The following is a 16,071-nucleotide window of genomic DNA, read 5'->3' on the forward strand; positions in this document are numbered from 1 at the left end:
ACATTGGTGAAAACAGCCAAAAGCAATGTCGTTAATGTGCCCTCATTAATGGGCAGCTGCTTTGGGTCTTTTAATACACCCCTTCTCTGGATCAAAAGCAGTTCAATGACATGAAAATGAAAGGCTTACAGCACCAGGTATTCCCAGGCAGTCTCCCATCCAAGTACTAACCAAGCCCAGCCCTGCTTAGCTTCCGAGATCAGACGAGGTCAGGCGTGCTCAGTGTGGTATGGCCGTAAGCTGCTGCCCACAGCACAATGTGTCAATTTATGGAATCAAGCGATGAGGTGGCCAGTACCTGAAGTTACGAACACAATCCTATAACCCTACCTGCATGCTTGCCTAATTCCCTAACCCAATGACTCAGTTTAGCATTTATCCAGCAGCACAGGCCCTGGATTTTTGAAGATGGCCTCAGGAACCAGCACAGGGCCTGGTGTGGTGTAGTTAGCCTCGGCCAGCAGCACTGGCCCTGGTGTGTTGTAGATGGCCTCAGCCAGCAGAACAAGACATTGGTGAAAACAGCCAAAAGCAATGTCGTTAATGTGCCCTCATTAATGGGCAGCTGCTTTGGGTCTTTTAATACACCCCTTCTCTGGATCAAAAGCAGTTCAATGACATGAAAATGAAAGGCTTACAGCACGAGGTATTCCCAGGCAGTCTCCCATCCAAGTACTAACCAAGCCCAGCCCTGCTTAACTTCGGAGATCAGACGAGGTCAGGCGTGCTCAGGGTGGTATGGCCGTAAGCTGCTGCCCACAGCACAATGTGTCAATTTATGGAATCAAGTGATGAGGTGGCCAGTACCTGAAGTTACGAACACAATCCTATAACCCTACCTGCATGCTTGCCTAATACCCTAACCCAAAAACTCAGTTTAGCATTTATCCAGCAGCACAGGCCCTGGATTTTTGAAGATGGCCTCAGGAACCAGCACAGGGCCTGGTGTGGTGTAGTTAGCCTCAGCCAGCAGCACTGGCCCTGGTGTGTTGTAAGTGCCTCAGCCAGCAGAACAAGACATTGGTGAAAAAAGCCAAAAGCAATGTCGTTAATGTGCCCTCATTAATGGGCAGCTGCTTTGGGTATTTTAATACACCCCTTCTCTGGATCAAAAGCAGTTCAATGACATGAAAGGCTTACAGCACCAGGTATTCCCAGGCAGTCTCCCATCCAAGTACTAACCAAGCCCAGCCCTGCTTAGCTTCCGAGATCAGACGAGGTCAGGTGTGCTCAGGGTGGTATGGCCGTAAGCTGCTGCCCACAGGACAATGTGTCAATTTATGGAATCAAGTGATGAGGTGGCCAGTACCTGAAGTTACGAACACAATCCTATAACCCTACCTGCATGCTTGCCTAATACCCTAACCCAAAGACTCAGTTTAGCATTTATCCAGCAGCACAGGCCCTGGATTTTTGAAGATGGCCTCAGGAACCAGCACAGGGCCTGGTGTGGTGTAGTTTGCCTCGGCCAGCAGCACTGGCCCTGGTGTGTTGTAGGTGGCCTCAGCCAGCAGAACAAGACATTGGTGAAAACAGCCAAAAGCAATGTCGTTAATGTGCCCTCATTAATGGGCAACTGCTTTGGGTCTTTTAATACAGCCCTTCTCTGGATCAAAAGCAGTTCAATGACATGAAAGTGAAAGGCTTACAGCACCAGGTATTCCCAGGCAGTCTCCCATCTAAGTACTAACCAAGCCCAGCCCTGCTTAACTTCCGAGATCAGACGAGGTCAGGCGTGCTCAGGGTGGTATGGCCGTAAGCTGCTGCCCAAAGCACAATGTGTCAATTTATGGAATCAAGTGATGAGGTGGCCAGTACCTGAAGTTACGAACACAATCCTATAACCCTACCTGCATGCTTGCCTAATACCCTAACCCAAAGACTCAGTTTAGCATTTATCCAGCAGCACAGGCCCTGGATTTTGAAGATGGCCTCAGGAACCAGCACAGGGCCTGGTGTGGTGTAGTTAGCCTCGGCCAGCAGCACTGGCCTTGTGTGTTGTAGGTGGCCTCAGCCAGCAGAACAAGACATTGGTGAAAACAGCCAAAAGCAATGTCGTTAATGTGCCCTCATTAATGGGCAGCTGCTTTGGGTCTTTTAATACACCCCTTCTCTGGATCAAAAGCAGTTCAATGACATGAAAATGAAAGGCTTACAGCACCAGGTATTCCTAGGCAGTCTCCCATTCAAGTACTACCCAAGCCCAGCCCTGCTTAGCTTCCGAGATCAGACGAGGTCAGGCGTGCTCAGGGTGGTATGGCCGTAAGCTGCTGCCCACAGCACAATGTGTCAATTTATGGAATCAAGTGATGAGGTGGCCAGTACCTGAAGTTACGAACACAATCCTATAACACTACCTGCATGCTTGCCTAATACCCTAACCCAAAGACTCAGTTTAGCATTTATCCAGCAGCACAGGCCCTGGATTTTTGAAGATGGACTCAGGAACCAGCACAGGGCCTGGTGTGGTGTAGTTAGCCTCGGCCAGCATCGCTGGCCCTGTGTGTTGTAGGTGGCCTCAGCCAGCAGAACAAGACATTGGTGAAAACAGCCGAAAGCAATGTCGTTAATGTGCCCTCATTAATGGGCAGCTGCTTTGGATCTTTTAATACACCCCTTCTCTGGATCAAAAGCAGTTCAATGACATGAAAATGAAAGGCTTACAGCATCAGGTATTCCCAGGCAGTCTCCCATCCAAGTACTAACCAAGCCCAGCCTTCCTTTGCTTCCGAGATCATACGAGGTCAGGCGTGCTCAGGGTGGTATGGCCGTAAGCTGCTGCCCATAGCACAATGTGTCAATTTATGGAATCAAGCGATGAGGTGGCCAGTACCTGAAGTTACGAACACAATCCTATAACCCTACCTGCATGCTTGCCTAATACCCTAACGCAAAGACTCAGTTTAGCATTTATCTAGCAGCACAGGCCCTGGATTTTTGAATATGGCCTCAGGAACCAGCACAGGGCCTGGTGTGGTGTAGTTAGCCTCGGCCAGCAGCACTGGCCCTGGTGTGTTGTAAGTGGTCTCAGCCAGCAGAACAAGACATTGGTGAAAACAGCCAAAAGCAATGTCGTTAATGTGCCCTCATTAATGGGCAGCTGCTTTGGGTCTTTTAACAGAACCCTTCTCTGGATCAAAAGCAGTTCACTGACATGAAAATGAAAGGCTTACAGCACCAGGTATTCCCAGGCAGTCTCCCATCCAAGTACTAACCAAGCCCAGCCCTGCTTAGCTTCCGAGATCAGACGAGGTCAGGCGTGCTCAGGGTGGTATGGCCGTAAGCTGCTGCCCACAGCACAATGTGTCAATTTATGGAATCAAGTGATGAGGTGGCCAGTACCTGAAGTTACGAACACAATCCTATAACCCTACCTGCATGCTTGCCTAATACCCTAACCCAAAGACTCAGTTTAGCATTTATCCAGCAGCACAGGCCCTGGATTTTTGAAGATGGCCTCAGGAACCAGCACAGGGCCTGGTGTGGTGTAGTTAGCCTCGGCCAGCAGCACTGGCCCTGGTGTGTTGTAGGTGGCCTCAGCCAGCTAAACAAGACATTGGGGAAAACAGCCAAAAGCAATGTCGTTAATGTGCCCTCATTAACCTCTTAAGCCCCAAGCCTACCTGATCTCCTGCTTTTTGCCCCCGTATCAGGGGGCGTTGGGGCTTAAGAGGTTAATGGGCAGCTGCTTTGGGTCTTTTAATACACCCCTTCTCTGGATCAAAAGCAGTTCAATGACATGAAAATGAAAGGCTTACAGCACCAGGTATTCCCAGGCAGTCTCCCATCCAAGTACTAACCAAGCCCAGCCCTGCTTAGCTTCCGAGATCAGACGAGGTCAGGCGTGCTCAGGGTGGTATGGCCGTAAGCTGCTGCCGTCAGCACAATGTGTCAATTTATGGAATCAAGTGATGAGGTGGCCAGTACCTGAAGTTACGAACACAATCCTATAACCTTACCTGCATGCTTGCCTAATACCCTAACCCAAAGACTCAGTTTAGCATTTATCTAGCAGCACAGGCCCTGGATTTTTGAAGATGGCCTCAGGAACCAGCACAGGGCCTGGTGTGGTGTAGTTAGCCTCGGCCAGCAGCACTGGCCCTGGTGTGTTGTAGGTGGCCTCAGCCAGCAGAACAAGACATTGGTGAAAACAGCCGAAAGCAATGTCGTTAATGTGCCCTCATTAATGGGCAGCTGCTTTGGGTCTTTTAACAGAACCCTTCTCTGGATCAAAAGCAGTTCACTGACATGAAAATGAAAGGCTTACAGCACCAGGTATTCCCAGGCAGTCTCCCATCCAAGTACTAACCAAGCCCAGCCCTGCTTAGCTTCCGAGATCAGACGAGGTCAGGCGTGCTCAGGGTGGTATGGCCGTAAGCTGCTGCCCTCAGCACAATGTGTCAATTTATGGAATCAAGTGATGAGGTGGCCAGTACCTGAAGTTACGAACACAATCCTATAACCCTACCTGCATGCTTGCCTAATACCCTAACCCAAAGACTCAGTTTAGCATTTATCCAGCAGCACAGGCCCTGGATTTTTGAAGATGGCCTCAGGAACCAGCACAGGGCCTGGTGTGGTGTAGTTAGCCTCGGCCAGCAGCACTGGCCCTGGTGTGTTGTAGGTGGCCTAAGCCAGCAGAACAAGACATTGGTGAAAACAGCCAAAAGCAATGTCGTTAATGTGCCCTCATTAATGGGCAGCTGCTTTGGGTCTTTTAATACACCCATTCTCTGGATCACAAGCAGTTCAATGACATGAAAATGAAAGGCTTACAGCACCAGGTATTCCCAGGCAGTCACCCATCCAAGTACTAACCAAGCCCAGCCCTGCTTTGCTTCCGAGATCAGACGAGGTCAGGCGTGCTCAGGGTGGTATGGCCGTAAGCTGCTGCCCTCAGCACAATGTGTCAATTTATGGAATCAAGCGATGAGGTGGCCAGTACCTGAAGTTACGAACACAATCCTATAACCCTACCTGCATGCTTGCCTAATTCCCTAACCCAAAGACTCAGTTTAGCATTTATCCAGCAGCACAGGCCCTGGATTTTTGAAGATGGCCTCAGGAACCAGCACAGGGCCTGGTGTGGTGTAGTTAGCCTCGGCCAGCAGCACTGGCCCTGGTGTGTTTTAGGTGTCTCAGCCAGCAGAACAAGACATTGGTGAAAACAGCCAAAAGCAATGTCGTTAATGTGCCCTCATTAACCTCTTAAGCCCCAAGCCTACCTGATCTCCTGCTTTTTGCCCCCGTATCAGGGGGCGTTGGGGCTTAAGAGGTTAATGGGCAGCTTTTTTTCGGTCTTTTAATACAGCCCTTCTCTGAATCAAAAGCAGTTCAATGACATGAAAATGAAAGGCTTACAGCACCAGGTATTCCCAGGCAGTCTCCCATCCAAGTACTAACCAAGCCCAGCCCTGCTTAGCTTCCGAGTTCAGACGAGGTCAGGCGTGCTCAGGGTGGTATGGCCGTAAGCTGTTGCCCTCAGCACAATGTGTCAATTTATGGAATCAAGTGATGAGGTGGCCAGTACCTGAAGTTACGAACACAATCCTATAACCCTACCTGCATGCTTGCCTAATACCCTAACCCAAAGACTCAGTTTAGCATTTATCCAGCAGCACAGGCCCTGGATTTTTGAAGATGGCCTCAGGAACCAGCACAGGGCCTGGTGTGGTGTAGTTAGCCTGGGCCAGCAGCACTGGCCCTGGTGTGTTGTAGGTGGCCTCAGCCAGCAGAACAAGACATTGGTGAAAACAGCCAAAAGCAATGTCGTTAATGTGCCCTCATTAACGGGCAGCTGCTTTGGGTATTTTAATACACCCCTTCTCTGGATAAAGAGCAGTTCAATGACATGAAAATGAAAGGCTTACAGCACCAGGTATTCCCAGGCAGTCTCCCATCCAAGTACTAACCAAGCCCAGCCCTGCTTAACTTCCGAGATCAGACGAGGTCAGGCGTGCTCAGGGTGGTATGGCCGTAAGCTGCTGCCCTCAGCACAATGTGTCAATTTATGGAATCAAGCGATGAGGTGGCCAGTACCTGAAGTTACGAACACAATCCTATAACCCTACCTGCATGCTTGCCTAATTCCCTAACCCAAAGACTCAGTTTAGCATTTATCCAGCAGCACAGGCCCTGGATTTTTGAAGATGGCCTCAGGAACCAGCACAGGGCCTGGTGTGGTGTAGTTAGCCTCGGCCAGCAGCACTGGCCCTGGTGTGTTTTAGGTGTCTCAGCCAGCAGAACAAGACATTGGTGAAAACAGCCAAAAGCAATGTCGTTAATGTGCCCTCATTAACCTCTTAAGCCCCAAGCCTACCTGATCTCCTGCTTTTTGCCCCCGTATCAGGGGGCGTTGGGGCTTAAGAGGTTAATGGGCAGCTGTTTTGGGTCTTTTAACACAGCCCTTCTCTGAATCAAAAGCAGTTCAATGACATGAAAATGAAAGGCTTACAGCACCAGGTATTCCCAGGCAGTCTCCCATCCAAGTACCAACCAAGCCCAGCCCTGCTTAGCTTCCGAGCTCAGACGAGGTCAGGCGTGCTCAGGGTGGTATGGCCGTAAGCTGTTGCCCTCAGCACAATGTGTCAATTTATGGAATCAAGTGATGAGGTGGCCAGTACCTGAAGTTACGAACACAATCCTATAACCCTACCTGCATGCTTGCCTAATACCCTAACCCAAAGACTCAGTTTAGCATTTATCCAGCAGCACAGGCCCTGGATTTTTGAAGATGGCCTCAGGAACCAGCACAGGGCCTGGTGTGGTGTAGTTAGCCTCGGCCAGCAGCATTGGCCCTGGTGTGTTGTAGGTGGCCTCAGCCAGCAGAACAAGACATTGGTGAAAACAGCCAAAAGCAATGTCGTTAATGTGCCCTCATTAATGGGCAGCTGCTTTGGGTATTTTAATACACCCCTTCTCTGGATAAAGAGCAGTTCAATGACATGAAAATGAAAGGCTTACAGCACCAGGTATTCCCAGGCAGTCTCCAATCCAAATACTAACCAAGCCCAGCCCTGCTTAACTTCCGAGATCAGACGAGGTCAGGCGTGCTCAGGGTGGTATGGCCGTAAGCTGCTGCCCACAGCACAATGTGTCAATTTATGGAATCAAGTGATGAGGTGGCCAGTACCTGAAGTTACGAACACAATCCTATAACCCTACCTGCATGCTTGCCTAATACCCTAACCCAAAGACTCAGTTTAGCATTTATCCAGCAGCACAGGCCCTGGATTTTTGAAGATAGCCTCAGGAACCAGCACAGGGCCTGGTGTGGTGTAGTTAGCCTCAGCCAGCAGAACAAGACATTGGTGAAAACAGCCAAAAGCAATGTCGTTAATGTGCCCTCATTAATGGGCTGCTGCTTTGGGTCTTTTAATACACCCCTTCTCTGGATCAAAAGCAGTTCAATGACATGAAAGGCTTACAGCACCAGGTATTGCCAGGCAGTCTCCCATCCAAGTACTAACCAAGCCCAGCCCTGCTTAGCTTCCGAGATCAGACGAGGTCAGGCGTGCTCAGGGTGGTATGGCCGTAAGCTGCTGCCCTCAGCACAATGTGTCAATTTATGGAATCAAGTGATGAGGTGGCCAGTACCTGAAGTTACGAACACAATCCTATAACCCTACCTGCATGCTTGCCTAATACCCTAACCCAAAAACTCAGTTTAGCATTTATCCAGCAGCACAGGCCCTGGATTTTTGAAGATGGCCTCAGGAACCAGCACAGGGCCTGGTGTGGTGTAGTTAGCCTCGGCCAGCAGCACTGGCCCTGGTGTGTTGTAGGTGGCCTCAGCCAGCAGAACAAGACATTGGTGAAAACAGCCAAAAGCAATGTCGTTAATGTGCCCTCATTAATGGGCAGCTGCTTTGGGTCTTTTAATACAGCCCTTCTCTGTATCAAAAGCAGTTCAATGACATGAAAATGAAAATGAAAGGCTTAGAGCACCAGGTATTCCCAGGCAGTCTCCCATCCAAGTACTAACCAAGCCCAGCCCTGCTTTGCTTCCGAGATCAGACGAGGTCAGGCGTGCTCAGGGTGGTATGGCCGTAAGCTGCTGCCCACAGCACAATGTGTCAATTTATGGAATCAAGCGATGAGGTGGCCAGTACCTGAAGTTACGAACACAATCCTATAACCCTACCTGCATGCTTGCCTAATTCCCTAACCCAAAGACTCAGTTTAGCATTTATCCAGCAGCACAGGCCCTGGATTTTTGAAGATGGCCTCAGGAACCAGCACAGGGCCTGGTGTGGTGTAGTTAGCCTCGGCCAGCAGCACTGGCCCTATGTGTTGTAGGTGGCCTCAGCCAGCAGAACAAGACATTGGTGAAAACAGCCAAAAGCAATGTCGTTAATGTGCCCTCATTAATGGGCAGCTGCTTTGGGTCTTTCAATACACCCCTTCTCTCGATCAAAAGCAGTTCAATGACATGAAAAAGTAAGGCTTACAGCACCAGGTATTCCCAGGCAGTCTCCCATCCAAGTACTAACCAAGCCCAGCCCTGCTTAGCTTCCGAGATCAGACGAGGTCAGGCGTGCTCAGGGTGGTATGGCCGTAAGCTGCTGCCCTCAGCACAATGTGTCAATTTATGGAATCAAGTGATGAGGTGGCCAGTACCTGAAGTTACGAACACAATCCTATAACCCTACCTGCATGCTTGCCTAATACCCTAACCCAAAGACTCAGTTTAGCATTTATCCAGCAGCACAGGCCCTGGATTTTTGAAGATGGCCTCAGGAACCAGCACAGGGCCTGGTGTGGTGTAGTTAGCCTCGGCCAGCAGCACTGGCCCTGGTGTGTTTTAGGTGGCCTCAGCCAGCAGAACAAGACATTGGTGAAAACAGCCAAAAGCAATGTCGTTAATGTGCCCTCATTAACCTCTTAAGCCCCAAGCCTACCTGATCTCCTGCTTTTTGCCCCCGTATCAGGGGGAGTTGGGGCTTAAGAGGTTAATGGGCAGCTGCTTTCGGTCTTTTACAGTTTTTTCTGAATGCTTAAACCCTAACTTTGATTCTTATAGCACATTTTCTAAAACTATTAATACTTATAGCAAAACCACTCACTGAGTTTGCAAAACTAAAAGCACAAACACTGCTTTGCACTCAGTTTGCCATTTTGTAACACACACTTTGAAAACCTGTAGCTACAATCCACTGCACAGCACTCTTTTTGCAGAACTGTAAACACAACTCACTGCTTTACACTCAATTTCCAAATGATCAACACACTCCTAGCAAAACTATACACATTTATGGCTATTATTTACACTATTTTGCAAACTGTCTGGCACACTGTCACATGTAAAAACTTTTTTAGATAATTAGTTCACTTTGCAATCAGCCCAAGCACTATAATACAGGTAAGCTCTGTGTGTGGAGTACAATGGAGGGAGCAGGAAGAGTGAGAAGTAGAGGAGGCCGAGGAAGAGGACGTGGAGGTGAAGAAGTAGGATGAAGAGGACGACAAGGACAAGGAGGAACAAGAGGAGGACGAGGAGGGGGGAGAGGAGGACGAGGAGGGGGGAAGAGGACGAGGAGGGGGCAGAGGAAGGGTAAGAAGAGTAAGAAATAGAATTGCTGATGACATCAGAGCTACAATAGTGGACCATGTAATCAACCGTGGAATGACCCTGAGGGAAGCTGGTCGACGGGTTCAGCCTAACTCGAGCCGCTACACTGTAGCAAGCATCATAAGGACATTTTGAAATGAGAATCGGTTAGTACAGTCACTTTGCACTAAGATTTGTAGCACTGCCATATGCTAATGAGAAACACAACAATACCATAGATGTAAAAATACTGAAATTGTTACTTTACAGAATTGCTAGATGACCAGATGCTGGGGGCAGAGGAAGCCTGTTCACTGCAGACCAAGAAACCCATATAGTCAATATGGCGATTGCAAATAATCCTATACTTGGAAATAAACACTTGTGTTTGTTTTGATGTGTGTAAATAAACACCAGTACTTGAAGTTTGGATCCCTCCATGTTTACAGACCTATGACAAAAGTATGAGCTCAAACTGACATGGCCTAGCTTGTGCACAGAGAAAGCAAAAGGCAGATGTGTTTTTTTATATTCATACCATCAGTGTGCAGTTGGCACATTGTGTGCTTAGTAGATGATGGCTTGTGTGTACTGTTTGATACGAAAACACCATTTTTACGAAGGTGTGAAGAGTTAATCTAGCTGTGTTCGCTTTTGCAAGAGAACTACAATGTTTTGATAATTGGGTGACAGGTTTTCTTATTTGTGTGTAGAGTTTTGCAAAAATAGCCAATAGTTACAAAAAATGTGCTTAAGCAATCAGAAAAAACTGTAATACACCCCTTCTCTAGATCAAAAGCAGTTCAATGACATGAAAATGAAAGACTTACAGCACCAGGTATTCCCAGGCAGTCTCCCATCCAAGTAATAACCAAGCCCAGCGCTGCTTAGCTTCCGATATCAGACGAGTTCAGGCGTGCTCAGGGTGGTATGGCCGTAAGCTTCTGCCCACAGCACAATGTGTCAATTTATGGAATCAAGTGATGAGGTGGCCAGTACCTGAAGTTACGAACACAATCCTATAACCCTACCTGCATGCTTGCCTAATACCCTAACCCAAAGACTCAGTTTAGCATTTATCCAGCAGCACAGGCCCTGGATTTTTGAAGATGGCCTGAGGAATCAGCACAGGGCCTGGTGTGGTGTAGTTAGCCTCGGCCAGCAGCACTGGCCCTGGTGTGTTGTAGGTGGCCTCAGCCAGCAGAACAAGACATTGGTGAAAACTGCCAAAAGCAATGTCGTTAATGTGCCCTCATTAATGGGCAGCTGCTTTGGGTCTTTTAATACACCCCTTCTCTGGATCAAAAGCAGTTCAATGACATGAAATTGAAAGTCTTACAGCACAAGGTATTGACAGGCCGTCTGCCATCCAAGTACTAAACAATCCCAGCCCTGCTTAGCTTCCGAGATCAGACGAGGTCAGACGTGCTGAGGGTGGTATGGCCGTAAGCTACTGCCCACAGCACAATGTGTCAATTTATGGAATCAAGTGATGAGGTGGCCAGTACCTGAAGTTACGAACACAATCCTATAACCCTACCTGCATGCTTGCCTAATACCCTAACCCAAAGACTCAGTTTAGCATTTATCCAGCAGCACAGACCCTGGATTTTTGAAGATGGCCTCAGGAACCAGCACAGGGCCTTGTATGGTGTAGTTAGCCTCGGCCAGCAGCACTGGCCCTGGTGTTGTTGTAGGTGGCCTCAGCCAGCAGAACAAGACATTGGTGAAAACAGCCAAAAGCAATGTCGTTAATGTGCCCTCATTAATGGGCAACTGCTTTGGGTCTTTTAATACACCCCTTCTCTGGATCAAAAGCAGTTCAATGACATGAAAGGCTTACAGCACCAGGTATTCCCAGGCAGTCTCCCATCCAAGAGCTAACCAATCCCAGCCCTGCTTAACTTCCGAGATCAGACGAGGTCAGGCGTGCTCAGGGTGGTATGGCCGTAAGCTGCTGCCCACAGCACAATGTGTCAATTTATGGAATCAAGTGATGAGGTGGCCAGTACCTGAAGTTACGAACACAATCCTATAACCCTACCTGAATGCTTGCCTAATACCCTAACCCAAAGACTCAGTTTAGCATTTATCCAGCAGCACAGGCCCTGGATTTTGGAAGATGGCCTCAGGAACCAGCACAGGGCCTGGTGTGGTGTAGTTAGCCTCGGCCAGCAGCGCTGGCCCTGTGTGTTGTAGGTGGCCTCAGCCAGCAGAACAAGACATTGGTGAAAACAGCCAAAAGCAATGTCGTTAATGTGCCCTCATTAATGGGCAGCTGCTTTGGGTCTTTTAATACACCCCTTCTCTGGATCAAAAGCAGTTCAATGACATGAAAATGAAAGGCTTACAGCATCAGGTATTCCCAGGCAGTCTCCCATCCAAGTACTAACCAAGCCCAGCCCTGCTTAGCTTCCGAGATCAGACGACTTCAGGTGTGCTCAGGGTGGTATGGCCGTAAGCTGCTGCCCACAGCACAATGTGCCAATTTATGGAATCAAGTGATGAGGTGGCCAGTACCTTTAGTTACGAACACAATCCTATAACCCTACCTGCATGCTTGCCTAATACCCTAACCCAAAGACTCAGTTTAGCATTTATCCAGCAGCACAGGCCCTGGATTTTTGAAGATGGCCTCAGGAACCAGCACAGGGCCTGGTGTGGTGTAGTTAGCCTCGGCCAGCAGCACTGGCCCTGGTGTGTTGTAGGTGGCCTCAGCCAGCAGAACAAGACATTGGTGAAAACAGCCAAAAGCAATGTCGTTAATGTGCCCTCATAAATGGGCAGCTTCTTTGGTCTTTTAATACACCCCTTCTCTGGATCAAAAGCAGTTCAATGACATGAAAATGAAAGGCTTACAGCACCAGGTATTCCCAGGCAGTCTCCCATCCAAGTACAGCCCTGCATAGCTTCCGAGATAACACGAGGTCAGGCGTGCTCAGGGTTGTAGGGCCGTAAGCTGCTGCCCACAGCACAATGTGTCAATTTATGGAATCAAGTGATGAGGTGGCCAGTACGCAGGGTTAGGGTTACGGATAGGGTTGGGGTTAGGGTTTAGGGTTATGGATAGGGTTAGGGTTAGGGTTTAGGGTTAGGGTTAGGTCGACTGTTTGAGTGGTGAGCAGTGAGTCTTTCCTCCGTAGGACAGTTGCTTAGAGTTGTAACTATACGCAGGAGGAAGCTGCCATCTTTGCCACACCACAGCCTGTTGTGCTTCTGGCTGAAGCCTTATTCACCACACCAGGGCCAGTATTTCCTGTGAGGCAAGCTTTGCCACATCAGGGCCTGTGCTGCTGACTAAGACAATCCACATTTCACCAGAGCCAGTGAATTAGATGAGGCCATCCACATTGTAACAGGGCCAGTGCCACTGGATGAAACCAATTACATTTCACCAGAGCTTGTGGTGCTGCTGGCCAAGACCTTATTCACCACACCAGGGCCAGTGCTTCCTGTGAGGCAATCTTTGCCACAATCTTTGCCTGTGCTGCTGACTAAGAACATCCACATTTCACCAGGGCCAGTTTTGCTGGCTGAGGCCTTATTCACCACACCAGGGCCAGTATTTCCTGTGAGGCAAGCTTTGCCACAATCATTGCCTGTGCTGCTGACTTAGGGTTAGGGTTAGGGTTATGGATAGGGTTGGGGTTAGGGTTTAGGGTTATGGATAGGGTTAGGGTTAGGGTTTAGGGTTTAGGGTTAGGGTTAGGTCGACTGTTTGAGTGGTGAGCAGTGAGTCTTTCCTCCGTAGGACAGTTGCTTAGAGTTGTAACTATACGCAGGAGGAAGCTGCCATCTTTGCCACACCACAGTCTGTTGTGCTTCTGGCTGAAGCCTTATTCACCACACCAGGGCCAGTATTTCCTGTGAGGCAAGCTTTGCCACAATCATTGCCTGTGCTGCTGACTTAGGGTTAGGGTTAGGGTTAGGGTTATGGATAGGGTTGGGGTTAGGGTTTAGGGTTATGGATAGTGTTAGGGTTAGGGTTTAGGGTTAGGTCGACTGTTTGAGTGGTGAGCAGTGAGTCTTTCCTCCGTAGGACAGTTGCTTAGAGTTGTAACTATACGCAGGAGGAAGCTGCCATCTTTGCCACACCACAGCCTGTTGTGCTTCTGGCTGAAGCCTTATTCACCACACCAGGGCCAGTATTTCCTGTGAGGCAAGCTTTGCCACAATCATTGCCTGTGCTGCTGACTTAGGGTTAGGGTTAGGGTTAGGGTTAGGGTTATGGATAGGGTTGGGGTTAGGGTTTAGGGTTATGGATAGGGTTAGGGTTAGGGGTTAGGGTTAGGGTTAGGTCGACTGTTTGAGTGGTGAGCAGTGAGTCTTTCCTCCGTAGCACAGTTGCTTAGAGTTGTAACTATACGCAGGAGGAAGCTGCCACCTTTGCCACACCACAGCCTGTTGTGCTTCTGGCTGAAGCCTTATTCACCACACCAGGGCCAGTATTTCCTGTGAGGCAAGCTTTGCCACAATCATTGCCTGTGCTGCTGACTTAGGGTTAGGGTTAGAGTTAGGGTTATGGATAGGGTTCGGGTTAGGGTTTAGGGTTATGGATAGGGTTAGGGTTAGGGTTTAGGGTTAGGTCGACTGTTTGAGTGGTGAGCAGTGAGTCTTTCCTCCGTAGGACAGTTGCTTAGAGTTGTAACTATACGCAGGAGGAAGCTGCCATCTTTGCCACACCACAGCCTGTTGTGCTTCTGGCTGAAGCCTTATTCACCACACCAGGGCCAGTATTTCCTGTGAGGCAAGCTTTGCCACAATCATTGCCTGTGCTGCTGACTTAGGGTTAGGGTTAGGGTTATGGATAGGGTTGGGGTTAGGGTTTAGGGTTATGGATAGGGTTAGGGTTAGGGTTTAGGGTTAGGGTTAGGTCGACTGTTTGAGTGGTGAGCAGTGAGTCTTTCCTCCGTAGGACAGTTGCTTAGAGTTGTAACTATACGCAGGAGGAAGCTGCCATCTTTGCCACACCACAGCCTGTTGTGCTTCTGGCTGAAGCCTTATTCACCACACCAGGGCCAGTGCTTCCTGTGAGGAAATCTTTGCCACATCAGGGCCTGTGCTGCTGACTAAGAACATCCACATTTCACCAGGGCCAGTGTTGCTGGCTGAGGCCTTATTCACCACACCAGGGCCAGTATTTCCTGTGAGGCAAGCTTTGCCACAATCATTGCCTGTGCTGCTGACTTAGGGTTAGGGTTAGGGTTAGGGTTATGGATAGGGTTGGGGTTAGGGTTTAGGGTTATGGATAGGTTTAGGGTTAGGGGTTAGGGTTAGGGTTAGGTCGACTGTTTGAGTGGTGAGCAGTGAGTCTTTCCTCCGTAGCACAGTTGGTTAGAGTTGTAACTATACGCAGGAGGAAGCTGCTATCTTTGCCACACCACAGCCTGTTGTGCTTCTGGCTGAAGCCTTATTCACAACACCAGGGCCAGTATTTCCTGTGAGGCAAGCTTTGCCACAATCATTGCCTGTGCTGCTGACTTAGGGTTAGGGTTAGGGTTAGGGTTAGGGTTATGGATAGGGTTGGGGTTAGGGTTTAGGGTTATGGATAGGGTTAGGGTTAGGGTTTAGGGTTACGTCGACTGTTTGAGTGGTGAGCAGTGAGTCTTTCCTCCGTAGGACAGTTGCTTAGAGTTGTAACTATACGCAGGAGGAAGCTGCCATCTTTGCCACACCACAGCCTGTTGTGCTTCTGGCTGAAGCCTTATTCACCACACCAGGGCCAGTATTTCCTGTGAGGCAAGCTTTGCCACAATCATTGCCTGTGCTGCTGACTTAGGGTTAGGGTTAGGGTTAGGGTTATGGATAGGGTTGGGGTTAGGGTTTAGGGTTATGGATAGGGTTAGGGTTAGGGTTAGGTCGACTGTTTGAGTGGTGAGCAGTGAGTCTTTCCTCCGTAGCACAGTTGCTTAGAGTTGTAACTATTCGCAGGAGGAAGCTGCCATCTTTGCCACACCACAGCCTGTTGTCCTTCTGGCTGAAGCCTTATTCACCACACCAGGGCCAGTATTTCCTGTGAGGCAAGCTTTGCCACAATCATTGCCTGTGCTGCTGACTCAGGATTAGGGTTAGGGTTAGGGTTATGGATAGGGTTGGGGTTAGGGTTTAGGGTTATGGATAGGGTTAGGGTTAGGGTTTAGGGTTAGGGTTAGGTCGACTGTTTGAGTGGTGAGCAGTGAGTCTTTCCTCCGTAGGACAGTTGCTTAGAGTTGTAACTATACGCAGGAGGAAGCTGCCATCTTTGCCACACCACAGCCTGTTGTGCTTCTGGCTGAAGCCTTATTCACCACACCAGGGCCAGTATTTCCTGTGAGGCAAGCTTTGCCACAATCATTGCCTGTGCTGCTGACTTAGGATTAGGGTTAGGGTTAGGGTTATGGATAGGGTTGGGGTTAGGGTTTAGGGTTATGGATAGGGTTAGGGTTAGGGTTTAGGGTTAGGGTTAGGTCGACTGTTTGAGTGGTGAGCAGTGAGTCTTTCCTCCGTAGGACAGTTGCTTAGAGTTGTAACTATACGCAGGA

At 49.1% G+C, this 16,071-nt stretch overlaps 8 non-coding genes and 12 pseudogenes across 8 annotated transcripts; all 20 read right to left on the reverse strand.

Moving 5' to 3' along the window:
* Nucleotides 1-122: 122 nt before the first annotated feature.
* Nucleotides 123-241, reverse strand: LOC146523408 (5S ribosomal RNA; annotated as a pseudogene).
* Nucleotides 242-631: 390 nt separating this feature from the next.
* Nucleotides 632-750, reverse strand: LOC146523409 (5S ribosomal RNA; annotated as a pseudogene).
* Nucleotides 751-1,133: 383 nt separating this feature from the next.
* Nucleotides 1,134-1,252, reverse strand: LOC146523410 (5S ribosomal RNA). The gene has a single exon (XR_014873489.1). It is a non-coding gene; the product is annotated as a 5S ribosomal RNA (ribosomal RNA).
* Nucleotides 1,253-1,642: 390 nt separating this feature from the next.
* LOC146523411 (5S ribosomal RNA) lies at nt 1,643-1,761 on the reverse strand. Its single transcript, XR_014873495.1, has one exon. It is a non-coding gene; the product is annotated as a 5S ribosomal RNA (ribosomal RNA).
* Nucleotides 1,762-2,149: 388 nt separating this feature from the next.
* Nucleotides 2,150-2,268, reverse strand: LOC146523412 (5S ribosomal RNA; annotated as a pseudogene).
* Nucleotides 2,269-2,657: 389 nt separating this feature from the next.
* On the reverse strand, nt 2,658-2,776 carry LOC146523413 (5S ribosomal RNA; annotated as a pseudogene).
* A 390-nt stretch (nt 2,777-3,166) lies between these two features.
* Nucleotides 3,167-3,285, reverse strand: LOC146523414 (5S ribosomal RNA). Its single transcript, XR_014873520.1, has one exon. It is a non-coding gene; the product is annotated as a 5S ribosomal RNA (ribosomal RNA).
* Nucleotides 3,286-3,751: 466 nt separating this feature from the next.
* LOC146523415 (5S ribosomal RNA) lies at nt 3,752-3,870 on the reverse strand. The gene has a single exon (XR_014873521.1). It is a non-coding gene; the product is annotated as a 5S ribosomal RNA (ribosomal RNA).
* A 390-nt stretch (nt 3,871-4,260) lies between these two features.
* LOC146523416 (5S ribosomal RNA) lies at nt 4,261-4,379 on the reverse strand. The gene has a single exon (XR_014873522.1). It is a non-coding gene; the product is annotated as a 5S ribosomal RNA (ribosomal RNA).
* Nucleotides 4,380-4,769: 390 nt separating this feature from the next.
* On the reverse strand, nt 4,770-4,888 carry LOC146523417 (5S ribosomal RNA; annotated as a pseudogene).
* A 466-nt stretch (nt 4,889-5,354) lies between these two features.
* Nucleotides 5,355-5,473, reverse strand: LOC146523418 (5S ribosomal RNA). Its single transcript, XR_014873497.1, has one exon. It is a non-coding gene; the product is annotated as a 5S ribosomal RNA (ribosomal RNA).
* Nucleotides 5,474-5,863: 390 nt separating this feature from the next.
* LOC146523419 (5S ribosomal RNA) lies at nt 5,864-5,982 on the reverse strand. Its single transcript, XR_014873491.1, has one exon. It is a non-coding gene; the product is annotated as a 5S ribosomal RNA (ribosomal RNA).
* A 465-nt stretch (nt 5,983-6,447) lies between these two features.
* Nucleotides 6,448-6,566, reverse strand: LOC146523420 (5S ribosomal RNA; annotated as a pseudogene).
* A 390-nt stretch (nt 6,567-6,956) lies between these two features.
* On the reverse strand, nt 6,957-7,075 carry LOC146523421 (5S ribosomal RNA; annotated as a pseudogene).
* A 345-nt stretch (nt 7,076-7,420) lies between these two features.
* LOC146523422 (5S ribosomal RNA) lies at nt 7,421-7,539 on the reverse strand (annotated as a pseudogene).
* Nucleotides 7,540-7,935: 396 nt separating this feature from the next.
* LOC146523423 (5S ribosomal RNA) lies at nt 7,936-8,054 on the reverse strand (annotated as a pseudogene).
* Nucleotides 8,055-8,443: 389 nt separating this feature from the next.
* Nucleotides 8,444-8,562, reverse strand: LOC146523424 (5S ribosomal RNA). Its single transcript, XR_014873523.1, has one exon. It is a non-coding gene; the product is annotated as a 5S ribosomal RNA (ribosomal RNA).
* A 1,811-nt stretch (nt 8,563-10,373) lies between these two features.
* Nucleotides 10,374-10,492, reverse strand: LOC146523425 (5S ribosomal RNA; annotated as a pseudogene).
* An 894-nt stretch (nt 10,493-11,386) lies between these two features.
* LOC146523426 (5S ribosomal RNA) lies at nt 11,387-11,505 on the reverse strand (annotated as a pseudogene).
* Nucleotides 11,506-11,894: 389 nt separating this feature from the next.
* On the reverse strand, nt 11,895-12,013 carry LOC146523427 (5S ribosomal RNA; annotated as a pseudogene).
* Nucleotides 12,014-16,071: the final 4,058 nt, after the last annotated feature.

Source organism: Neolamprologus multifasciatus, chromosome 3 (assembly GCF_963576455.1).
Source record: "Neolamprologus multifasciatus chromosome 3, fNeoMul1.2, whole genome shotgun sequence".
Taxonomy (NCBI): Eukaryota; Metazoa; Chordata; class Actinopteri; order Cichliformes; family Cichlidae; genus Neolamprologus; species Neolamprologus multifasciatus.